The sequence below is a fragment of the Haplochromis burtoni genome, unplaced genomic scaffold (assembly GCF_018398535.1).
Source record: "Haplochromis burtoni strain Fernald_Lab_line unplaced genomic scaffold, NCSU_Asbu1 Contig_60, whole genome shotgun sequence".
NCBI classification, from domain to species: Eukaryota; Metazoa; Chordata; class Actinopteri; order Cichliformes; family Cichlidae; genus Haplochromis; species Haplochromis burtoni.
Window position 1 is genome coordinate 220168 of NW_024582421.1, and position 12591 is coordinate 232758.

The 12591-nt window shown below is 38.6% G+C and overlaps 1 protein-coding gene across 2 annotated transcripts in view; it reads right to left on the reverse strand.

Annotated features, from left to right (window-relative positions):
* The window catches only part of nphp4 (nephronophthisis 4), a gene marked incomplete in the record, with an annotated part of 192717 nt that overhangs the window by 173299 nt on the left and 6827 nt on the right, over nt 1-12591 (reverse strand).

A 12591-nucleotide genomic window follows, 5' to 3' on the forward strand; every position in this document is an offset into this window, starting at 1 on the left:
CATATTCTATCATGTTCACCCAAGTTCCCTCCCACCGTGATACTGTAGAATCTGCATTGCGGTTAAAGACGCAGTCCCCAGTCTAAAAGCAATCCAAATATGGACATTGTTCATGATGAATTTCCAGTTCAAGCTTGAATTCCTTTTTCATACGCTCCAATGCTTTGATACAACTCCAAATTGATTTCAGTCCAGTCTCTGGAACAAAAAAAAAAATCCCACTTCATGTCCCCATAGAGCAAATACCTCCCATATTCAATTTGCAATTATTCAGATTTACAGACGAAATGTAGTCAGAGCTAAAAAGAACAGCCGTGACTGAACATTTTGAAACAGACAAGCTCAACTAAAGATAATATAATAACAAGTGTTCTGACTGATACTGCTGTAGCTATACTGAGTCTTATTTAGGTCATTTTCTAGTACAAATTCACAGGTGGAGCGTTCTTTGCTCGTCGGTGTTGTTAAGATCCTGCCTCTTACAGGTTACACGTTTACCATCAATAATCAATAATAATATAACAATTACTCTTCATACAATAATGGTGTGATAGTTAGTACTGTCTCCTAATAGTTCTAATAGTTCCTAATAACTTCTCCCCAGATACTCTGCCTTCCTCACACAGCTCAAAGACATCCATGTTAGGTTAACTGGTAATTTTAAATGGCCCTTGAGACTGTATGGTTATCGGTCTCTGTACATTAGCCGAGCAACAGATTGGCAAACTGTCCACAATTTACCCTGCCTCCTGCCCCAAGACAGCTCCGCAACCCTGTATTGCATAATAATAGTGATGGCTGGATGGACTGTTTCTGAACAGAGCCAAAGTCCAAACACTGTATAAAATGTATATAAAAACAAAAGACAAAGACTTGAAAATCTTATAAACCCAAATTTTATTTACAGTAGAACATAGAAAACATATCAAGTGTTTGAACTGAGAAAATGTATGATTTTAAGAAAAATATTAGCTTGTTTTGAATGGCAAGCTCAGGCAAGATCAGTAGCACATTTGGGCATATCTGGAAAGGCATCATCAATGCTGAGGGATTTATACAGCATGTGCTCCCATCCAGACAAAATATTTTTCAGGTAAAGTGTTGTATATTTCAGCAAGAGAATACTAAACCACATAACCACTGCATGTATTATATGAGCACGCTGCTATCGTAGCAGTCTGGGGGTTGAACCAGTCTTCGTGCAGTCTTGACACTGCCAGCAGAAAAAAAATGTGTCACAATATGAAACAAAGCATACGACAAAGCGTTTACACTCAACCTTCTGTCCATCACTTTGAATAAAAACACAGCCATCTCTGTCAGGGTAGGCCAAATAGTGACTTGTTTTTCCACAGATGCTCACTTGCTCCTTTACTCCTTACAAAGGTAGTAGTGGCAAATACCAATAGAACTTGGACAAGTATACCGAGCAACCAATCGGCCAGTTGTACTGGAGGCTATGGCCTTTACTTTATCAAAACTTAAAAAGGACAAATTTGAACTCTGTATGTTCAGCCCCATATATGGATATATATGTGTATTATGTTCCAACCAGCAATTACACTGCCACATCTCTAAGTTTGTACTATCTGCCATCCAACATAATAGCAGTTCTTTCCCCACAACTTTCACTTCAAGGCAGTGTTGTAAGATCTTGCTCACAACGCCATGGGAACACTGGGAGATGTCATTGAAAAAACAGCTTGCATCGGCAGCAACGCCAGGCGCAGCATATGTCGGCTCTAATGAGAGGTTATACTCTGCGGCAACCGTCAACAGAGCAGTAATCGATTCTCACAGGGGTAAATATTCAATGCCCATAACTTGAGTAAAGAGGGAAGAACAGAAACGGGATGACATTAAAACATCATCAGCGCAGAGGCATGTGGCTGGAAGTCACTGTCACTGCTAACAACAAGCTTGTCTGCAGCTTCTGGGGAGGTTTTCTGGGACCTCTTTGTGGGTGAAAGAGAAGAGCCAAATGAAACCATGAAAGACTGATGATGTGAGATTTAAGGCTATAGAAGAAAACACAGAACAAGCAACATGAATTGCTATATTATGGGATATGTTTATATTTAAAGAAGCTGAATAGGCACTAGTGACACATTTATGATCCTGTCTTTGCATTGTCAGAGTATAAAAGCTAAAGCTAATTCTTCTTGCCCCCCTGAGGTGGTCATTCAACTGTTCTACTGAGGCAAGCACTAAGAGGAATTTCATGGGCAATGCACAAAAGAAAAAGGCTACAAATGAGCATTGGTTTTGCAAACAGAGGTCCAGAGCAACTGGAGTATAATTGACATCGACCTGTTGTTCAACCATTGGAGGCTTCCCAAAAGAAAAGCAAACAGGGCATTTCCATTTAGCCCACACATTGGCTAGGAGCCTGGGAACAAAAGTGTAAGCTACCTGGGATTTAGCTAACCAGCCAGTTCCCTATGTCTGCATGCCTGTGTTATTCACATGTAATGCATGTACCTGTAGGTAGCTAAGCTGACTAAAAGTCATTGTTATAGCTAAAACACAATAAAAACAAAGTACAATGAATCACAACTAGGCAATGCAGTAAGCTAGCACACATATACATTTAACCCTAAACTCTAGATGTACAAGTAGATGTGCTGTATACCATGTGCTATTACCCTTGGACTTTCCCTGTTGAACTCAAAGTCATACAACTCAGCTCATGAAGATTTATGAAGTTAAGCAAGCACATGTGCTCAGGGAGATTCTTAGCTGTAGTGCTTTGATACAAGTTTTGGCAGCATAGCCAACGCCTTGAGGTAGAGGGAAGAGAGGGAGCGGGAGAAAGAGAGCGCAAAAGCAAGAGAAACGCAGCACATCATTTTACAGGCACAGAACCAGCGGGTGTAAGCATCACAAATCCTCTTGGTATGAAATTCTATAACTGTCGCTAGCATAGGAGAGATGAGAGATGGTGGTGCGGATGATAGAGAGGCAGAGAAAATGACAGTGTTAGAAGCTTCGGGTTTCCTTATGGCCAGTAATAAATGTCACTGATCGTTTCTGGGCTGGTAAGACTGGTATGTATATGTGTGACAGACAAAAAACACTTTCAACAAGAGGTCCTCACAGGTCCAAAGTCTGTTGAGTATCAACAGGACAGATATGTCAGCCATCATTCTTCGTTGTCAGAAAACGATCATCTATGTGAAGCACACTGGGCTCCAGCACAGAAATGATCTTAATCATGTTATGAAAAACGATCACCGAATCCAGCTGCAGTGGTTTTTGTTCCTGGATAAATGTGGAATTGAATAAATGACTAGCACTTATACTCTTACCTTTGCCAAAATAAGCTTTTGAAAATTTACATAGTTCTTAAAGAGTTTATTAAATCATCACCCAATGTAAGGTTTATATCAATATTGGTAATTAACTAAATCATCTGTGGAGTTTGCATGTTCTCCCTGTGTTTGCGTGGGGTTTTTTCAGGCACACATGCTTCCTCCCACATTTCAAAGGCATGCAGTTAGTAGGGATAGGTTAATTGGTAACTCTAAATTACCCATAGGTTTGAATGTGGGTGCCAATGGTTGCTTTCTCTATGTGTTAGCCCTGCGACAGACTGGCAACCTGTCCAGGGCATACCCTGCCTCTCGCCCTAAGAAACTAGGATAGGCTCCAGGTACCCCACAACCCTGACAAGGATAAGCGGAAGAGAATGGATGGAGTCTGTTATGTCTGTAATGTTTAATCCAACAGTAGGTGCGAGCTCTTTAATCAAAATGACATTTTTATCCATGAATTTTTAGTTTTAAACAAGGTTTTGATAGATTTTGTTAAATATTTGTGCCTTACTGTTTTCATGACAGGCGGCCTAATAAATTTGTTATGTTCTATACTTTATAAAGAAAAGTTCTTTTTGGAACACTGAAGACAGAGGATGCAGCAAGCGAGAGCCTAAAGCTGGAGCTGATGAGAAAATGTGGTTTTTTTTCTATCACTTCGGTGATGGGTTTAAGTGAAGGGGGGGCGGCTTGGATTGCATTCACAGTGGTAATAAATGCTGCATCCCAGGAGATGTGTAATGTGGCTGAAGTTGTTTAAAAAAAGAGGTTTGATATGTTATAAGGACAAAAAAGAGAGGGAAAAAAAACAAGTGAAGGACAGGCAAAAGCTGAGCTATCAGGCAAAGAGGACTGCAGCAATTACTGGAGAAATAGCCCAATTATGTGGAATCCCTCTGAGGAATGAGGTGACAGTGATGCGATTTCTATCCAGCAAGAACTTTCACAGGGCAGTAATTCTCAGTGTTCAAAAATCTTAGGCTATTTTACTACAGAAAACTTTAACAGCTAGTGAAATCACTTAAAATATAAGTAGACTAAATAAGAACTACATTTACTTTCTGTCCACTGAAAGTAAATGTAAATACTTTTGTTGATATGAATGTGTGGGGATGATCAAAATGTAGAATTTAATTGTTTTCTTCAAACAGCTTCTGATTGAAATCAGAATTTATTCATTATAAATTCACTATCAGGAATTGTCAATAAGGAATGCTAGAATAATAAACCATTTATGTTTGAGAAAAGTGTCTGCTGATAGGTTTCTTATTTTTAGTTTTATTTAGTAAAATTTAAAGTGATGAAATCCTTTCAAAATGACATCCAACGAGAACTAAATGTGAAAGTAAAATATATTGTATGTGCATGAAGTCTTCTGGTAATAGAATGTCTATTGTGCTATGTTGTCTATGTCTACCATCTTGCAGCACTAAATCACATACACATAACTGTAACCAATCACATTATTCAAATGGTGAATGAAATATCAAGAAATGTTGAAGTTTTGGCCTGGATTTCTGGATATGTTTCTTACACTACTGTGAAAAAGTCTTAAACCACCCCTCAGTTCTGTTGTTAAGAAAGTGGGAAATAGTTGCAGCAATTCATTGAAATGTGCAACCATAAATGGTGGAGCTTGAATGGCAATATTTGGTATGACCACCTTTATTCTCGAACACAGCCTGAACTCTCCTAGGCCAGTTTTCTCATGATTCCTCATGATCAGCACAACATTCACAATCATTTTCTGACTTCCACCACTTCGGTTTGTGTGCCTCTGTTTGCAGCTTTGTCTCAAACTCCGACAAAATTCTACAACATCCCAGCTTCGCCAGCAACAGATCTCAGCACTCGCTCTAAGTCTTAGCTTGTCACCCAGGTTTTGGTCTCCTGACATTTTGTAAATCCTGTCTGAAATGCCTCGCAAACAAACTGTGGGCACTGTCTGAATCCTGGAAATGCATCACAATACAGAAGGAATGCAGGAAATATAAAACAATGAAAGAAAATAGAGGAAGTCTGCCAGACTTCAGATACAAATAGGTAAAGATTGAATTGACATGTCTAAGCCTGAAACAACAAAGTATGAGACAGACAGATTCTCTTTCTTTTCTTCTGTCTGAACACACACACAGAGGCAGTGCAGACCCCGGGGAGCGCTGATAGCCGAATTATAGGGACGAGCTCTGTGTGTATGTGTGTTTGTCTGTGGAGGGAAAAGAGGGAGTGACAGAAAGAGAAATGAGATAGGGATGGAGAAAGAACAGTCAAGTAAGAATCAAGTCAATACACAGCACACACAGTAGAAAGCAGCCACACACACACACACACACACACACACCTAAAACCTCCTCAAGGCTCTCATCTCTCCCTACTGTCACCTCGGCAGTAGTTCTTGCGGCCCTTGAAATCCCACGATCACACATACACACACCCACAGTATATAGCTTCATATTACTGGGTGTGCCACTCTACTGTGTAAAGCTGTTAAGCAGCAGCTGCTCCGCTAGATGTTTGGTCCCCTTGGAGCTGAAATATTGATCAGTTCTCAGGCAAGGCAGAGCAGCCTGTGCCCCCACCGTCCCCATGTATAATTGAAGTGTATATCTTTTAGTGTGGAATGCCAGTCGGGAGAAGGAATTAAGCACAGAGGTAAGCTGAAGGACTGTCTATGCTGCCATGGCAGCTTCTTTATCCATCAATCATATAGCTTTTCAGACAGAGGGTTTTCATTAGCCTTCTACTTTGACTTGAGAAGGTGCCATACCCTATAAAAAGCAAACAAAGAAGGGAAGACAGGACATAGCAAGACCCACATATGTGTTGTACAGCTAGTCATTATCTGAGCTCTCTTTTGAGTCATTCTAGGGAAGCAAACATTCTTAAAAGGAATTCATTTCAATATATAGCAGATGTAGTTATATTTCCAGCAACAAAGAGAAAGAACCAAGAATGCAACTCAACTCATCAACACTTTGACTTAATATAGTCGCTCTTAAGCACATCCTTAACAAAAAAAAAAAAAAACCAACCCAAAAAAGCAGAATTGGCTTTAAAAATCAATTCAAAGTGATACTATTTTCCCCAAACATTCCTGTGCACTGTAGATAGCGCATAGTAGAGCTATTTTAAGCTACTCTCTTGCCACAAGGGGTCACCACAGGAGGTAGCTCCGGACATCCTTCTTCAAGCAACCCAACATGGGATACATGTCTCCAGCTGGAATGGAACCAGCAACCTTTCACTTGCCAAGTGAATGTGTTAACCATTGTAAGCATCTACTGATATTCTTTTTTTTAAATATCAAAAGACAGAAATTAGAAACACTGAACTCCTAGAACAGCCAGCTTCTTGTCTTTGAAAAATGGCAGTATCTGTCCTAAAGAAATTATTAAAGAAGTTAAAAACACAATAACACAGTAATAAAGCTGTTTATAATATAAACTGATTGAAGTGCCTTTAATGGTGCAGTCAAAAGGTGATGTATAAATGTCTTGCAACCAACTTCTCAGTTTAATACCTATGTGTAGTCGACTGAATATTCAAAACCACTGAAGCAATAGCAAAATATCTATCAAGGAAAAAGGTTTTCATTACTTCTTTAGGCCATCTACATGCCAGCAGCAGACCTCTAAACTTAATAAAACCTCTCTGGTTAGGGCAGTTGCATAAAAATACAAGATGATGAGCTCATGGGCTTTAAGTGAATGCCAAGCATAGAAAATAAAGGTGATAATTGCACCATTAAAGCAGACACCACCCACACATTTACTTTCTCATTTATTAATTGAAAAGGTTCATTAAATAAAGTAAAAAAAAACAAAACAAAAAAAAACAAAACAAACAACAACAAAAAACCAAGTAGTGTGTCCACATCCATCCATCCATCCATTCGCTTCCGCTTATCCTTTTCAGGGGCGCTGGGGGCGCTGGAGCCTATCCCAGCTGTCATAGGGCGAAAGGCAGGGTACACCCTGGACAGGTCGCCAGTCTGTCGCAGGGCTAACACATAGGGACAGACAACCATTCACACTCGCATTCACTCGCACATTCACACCTAGTGACAATTTAGATTAATCAATTAACCTATCCCCAGCTTTTCAGCTATGTGCCTTTAGCATAAGAGCAATGGCATTGTCCGTCTGAACTTCAGGTTAGACTATTTGGCCCACACAGAAAAATATCAAGGGTGGCTTTAGTGATCCCATTGAAAACCACTATGAGATTCACATTTTTGGTTTTAAGTGGAAAATACTTAATAGGTATCAAACACCTCAACATAAAATTCTATAAAGACACTCAAATGCCCCTCAAGATAATTTGCCAATGCTTTAGTGATCCTCTTAACTTATGAACCTCCTTCAACAGCACTAGCGGTTAAAGTATTTTGCAACCTCCCAATTTAATTATTGGTGCCACAATTTAATTCAGGATCAAAACAATTTGGGTTTGAAAAAAAAAGAAAGAAAAAACAATAACAAGGAAAGCATTTAGGTTCCTACTATACGGTGCTAAACTTCTATCATTTGCCCACTGAGCTGCGAATGAAACATAACTGACTGCTAATTGTCATAACAGAGTATGCTGCATGTTTATTTCAGTGATTTTTCAAGGTTATTTTGCAAGTTATTTATTAAATATATGAATTTTAAAGTCTTCTTCCAGTGTGAGTTTTTTCCCAGCAATGCATTTTACTGCCCATTAGTAAGAGTAAATTACACTCTGCTGTCTTGTAATTAACATGTCTGCTTCAGCTTCCTGTCTGCAATACCAATACTGGAAAAAGCCATGGCTGTGTATAGATGGATATTTTTTCTTTGGCCCAGCAGAGCTTGTTTTGGTTTAATAAAATCTAAAACTAGTGCAAGTTATGGTCTATTTTTAGATATACACCAGATGCATCTTAGGAGCCATAATTGTGCTATTTCTAAAAAATGCTTTATTCTAAACAGAAGACAGTAGTAGTCAATAGTATGTTGCCACAACTCATTATAGAGTGATCTAGTGAGAAGTTTTACCAATCTGTGGACATTTGTAGGGGCAGAAATAGTGGCATGTTTGATTCTGTTTGGTTTATGGGCTTACTTTTCATTGCATATATTGGTGTTTATTTTTACTTTAAGTGTTATTGCTGCAAAAATGAATTTAGCAATTCATTATTTGTTCTGTTTTTGTTTTGCAAATTTACATTAAATGAATTTGTAGCCAGATTCATGTATGAATTGAGTGGACAAAAACCAATCAATACCAATTTGCCATCAAGACAGGCCTAAAATTAAAATGCTCACTCTGCATTTATGAGGCAAGTGCTTTCTCAATTAAGTGCTGGCAATTTAAGGGCATCTCCACACAGTAGGGACAAAACACCATGAAATTAAACGTGAAAAGCATAAAATCTGTAAAAAAGATTCATGCTGTGAGTTAAAAATTGTATCTGCTGTTTGTTAACACCAGATACAATTTTATTATGCTATATAATATCATATTTTTATGGCCCTTTATACTGAAATGGTATATATTAAGCACACAGTAGTCCAACCTTTCTTACAGAAATTACATTTGGAAGTGGATGTCCTGAGTAATTGTCCACCTTTCTCAAATCTACCATTTTTGTCTAAAGTTCTAAAACTCACGAACACTCTAAAAAAACCAAAAAAAACCCTCTCTCAGTTAACGCTAGAAAATATTCCTCTGTATCACGAGTTATGACATCTGAAGTTCTGCAAGGATCAATCTTGGGGTCTGTTTCTTTTTTCTTGTTCCTCCCACCAGTTTTTTTTTTTTTTTAATTTACCAACATAAAATCTTGTAATATCATTTATCTGTTTTTACCTTTAAATATTGAAAATCACTGTTCCATAATGCAGCTCAATGAGTACATTTTGGATATTAAAAAATAGATGGCTTACAGTTTCATACAGTTAACTAAGTTCAAAACAGAGGACATATTGTTTGTTCCTCCACTATTAACTGAGAGCTTGATGAATAACTTGGGCACTTTTAACTCTTTTTTTTTTTTTATTAAAACAGCTATGTCCATATTCTCCCTCAAAATCATTAAGGACTGCTTACCAAGCACTCTTGAGTGCTGCTGAAATTCATTTTAAAGAGGACTGCAGCAATCACATGGGAGGAGTTGGTACTCCTCCCATGTGACCTCCAACCTTCAGATCTAAACTAAATATATACCTTTTTTGTCAACCTTTTAGAAAATGCTAATCTTTGGAACTGTGGCTGAAGCACAAGTTATTGTTGTTGTTGTGTTACTTTATGTAATAGTGTGTACCATGAATTTTTAGGAACCCTTTTATTTTTTACTGTACTTCAATTTCAAATTCACTATATAAATAAAATGTACTTACTTACTTATAGACTTATCAACTGATGATTATATTAGCGCTAAAATACTGCTCCAGAGCTGTCATCCTCTCATCAGTATATGGACACCACTGAGTCATTTAAGTCTTTTAACTTTAGGCATTTTCAGACTGCCTACTGTGTAATTAATGTTTTCTCCCAGTCACTCTAACTTTGTTTACAATCTGTGGACTATAGTTAGAGCAAAGAGGGTAAAACATGTGGGCTAACTTTAACAAAGTAAATGAAAAACACAGTAAATGCAATAGTTGCTGTGGCATAGATATAGCCTCCTTTTAGAAAGGCTTCTATTTACAGAATTATGGATGAATATCAATTCAATATAAAAGCCAGTACAGATACTAGCATCAATTATACCTATCACCGTGTGACGGTTTGGGGTTTTTCTTTTTTAGTCAGTCAGGGTATATTTTTTTAATGGAATTGCATTTGAAAAATATACACTCACTGGCCTCTTTATCAGGTAAACCCGTTCAACTGCAACAAACAATTATCTAATCGGCGAATCACATGGCAGCAACTCTGTGCTTTTAGGCATGCAGAAATGGTCGAAATGGCTTTCTGAAGTTCAAACCAAGCATCAGAATGGAGAAGAGAGAGACTTAAAGGGATTACGTGACCAGCAGCTCTCTTGTTGATGTGATTTTCACCTGGAGGTTAGGAAATAATCACTTGTTACAACCAAGGCTTGCAGAAGAGCTTCTCTAAACACACTGAACCTTGAAACAGAGAGTCTAGAGCAGCAGAAGACCACACCAGGTGCAACTACTGTCAGCTAACACACCATGTCACAAAGCTTAAATCATTTAAAACCGGCTACTTTAACATTACAGTGAGTTCGCTGGTAGTCAAATGGCCTCCACAGTCATCAGCTCCCAATCCAACAGAGCACCACTGGGATGTGGTGGAACAGGTCACGTCAATATGGATCAATATCACAAATAAATATTTCCAGCACCTAGTTAAGTCCATGACACTAAGAATTTGGACAGTTATGAAGGCAAAAGGAGGTACAACCCAGCACTATCAAGGTGTACCTAATTAAGTGGCAGCTAAGTGCATATATTTCTTGCTATATGAATAAAATATACATAAACTGGTATGGTTACCAACATACAGGCCATGCAATCCATCATCAGAGAAAAAGTCTGGTAAACTGAAATGAATCAGTGGAATAATACCATTACAGATGTTTCCTTGTATTCAACCCAAAACAGCTAAAATTACCAGGGATGAACATAATTTATGTTAAGCTCTTCTCTTCTCACGGAGTGACATGAAAAGTGGACATGAGAGTTAGATCATGTCACATTTTTCCGAAAAGACGTATGTGACAGCTCGATGTCCACGGTTGAGTGGCTGGGAATCATGTGTGGAGTCATACGTGGCAGACTGCAAAACACTGTGCATGGCACACAACAAATACACCAGACTTCAAAGAGAAGTTTTTTCCCCCCCTCATCTGAGCAAGCCTTGCTGGAGTATGTCTCTGCTTTAAGAAAGCAAGGAAAAGTAGAAAGGGTTGAGGCTTTAACTGTGGCTTTGTTACAGCTCTGACAGCTTAAATTTGGCAATCTATTGTATGTTTTAGAAACTTACACTTTGCAGATGAGTGTGTCTGCTGCCTTGTACTCATTACTCAGAGCTCAAGTTTGAACCATGAGGGATTCTTCACTTTGAAAGTAGTTTGTTCTTAAGAGAAAAATGTTTCAAGAAACAAAAGTGGCGGAATTGCACATCTGATGTTTAAATATTTTCCCATCGGTGAAGCACTGTCTGCTTTTTACTTCTTTGAAGTCATGTAATGCGTGTGTGATGATGCGTATGCTGGTATAAAGGGTACTGTTTTTAGTAACATTGTGAGAAATAAACATGTGTGTGTACACACGCGTGTGTGTATGTTACTCTTAGTTTATAGCATGCAATGCCAAATAGCATTTGCAGACCTAGAGAAACAGAGGTTGCACGGACACGAACAAAGCTTGGCCTTTTCTCTCAAGCCCATCTGTCGGCCTGATAATGTTGCACATATGAGAAGAAACCACTGGCTCCCCGTGAAGGCAGGGAGTTCAAATGGAGTGATCACAGTGAGAGACAATGCAGAAAGATGCACATTTCTCTCTCTACCATTCTCTCGACTCCTCCATCTGTGCATCTGTAGCACAACATTGCCCTCTACTGATCACAGCGCTCCCTTTGCCTCAATGTGTTCAAGGGAGAGTTAAAATATCCCTATACCTCACAAACAATCTGAGTCATGATTTGAGAAAACCAACAATCGGGGAAGTAAGTGTAAGTTTGATAATTTAGGACATACTGAGTTGTACAACAACAAAAAGATTACAAAAAAAAAAATTATAATTCTCAAAAGGGACATATTTGACACACAAGTCAAACACATCACAAAACAAGGTTCATTTTGATTCAGAAGGTCTGAAACTACGACTGGACTTCACAGTAGTTTCTGTTTTGCATGCATAAATCTTTTTCAGACCCACTGAAGGCTTGGCATGGCAATTAAAATGGCACTACTTTCAAAATAAAAGCCTAATAAGTCTGACCTAACAATTAAAAACAACCCACGAAGGAACTGGCACAGTTGACAAGATGTCATTCCTCTATCGGGAAAGAAAGAGATGCAAAGAGAGGGGGAAAAGAATTAGTAAGCGCTCTCTTTTTAATCACCGTGCATCTTAGCTTTTCACCAGATATTAAAACCAATCCATCATGGCTGACTGGGGAGAGGGGGGTGCCTTGCAATTTTCCCTGTGCTCCCGTAACATAGGAGAGAACCCCCCCGACGTTATTTGGATATCAAACAGCAATTTGCCACTCATAAACACCAGCATGAATGCAAGTGCATTGGGCCAAATCCAATAAAAAAAAAAAAAAAAGCTAG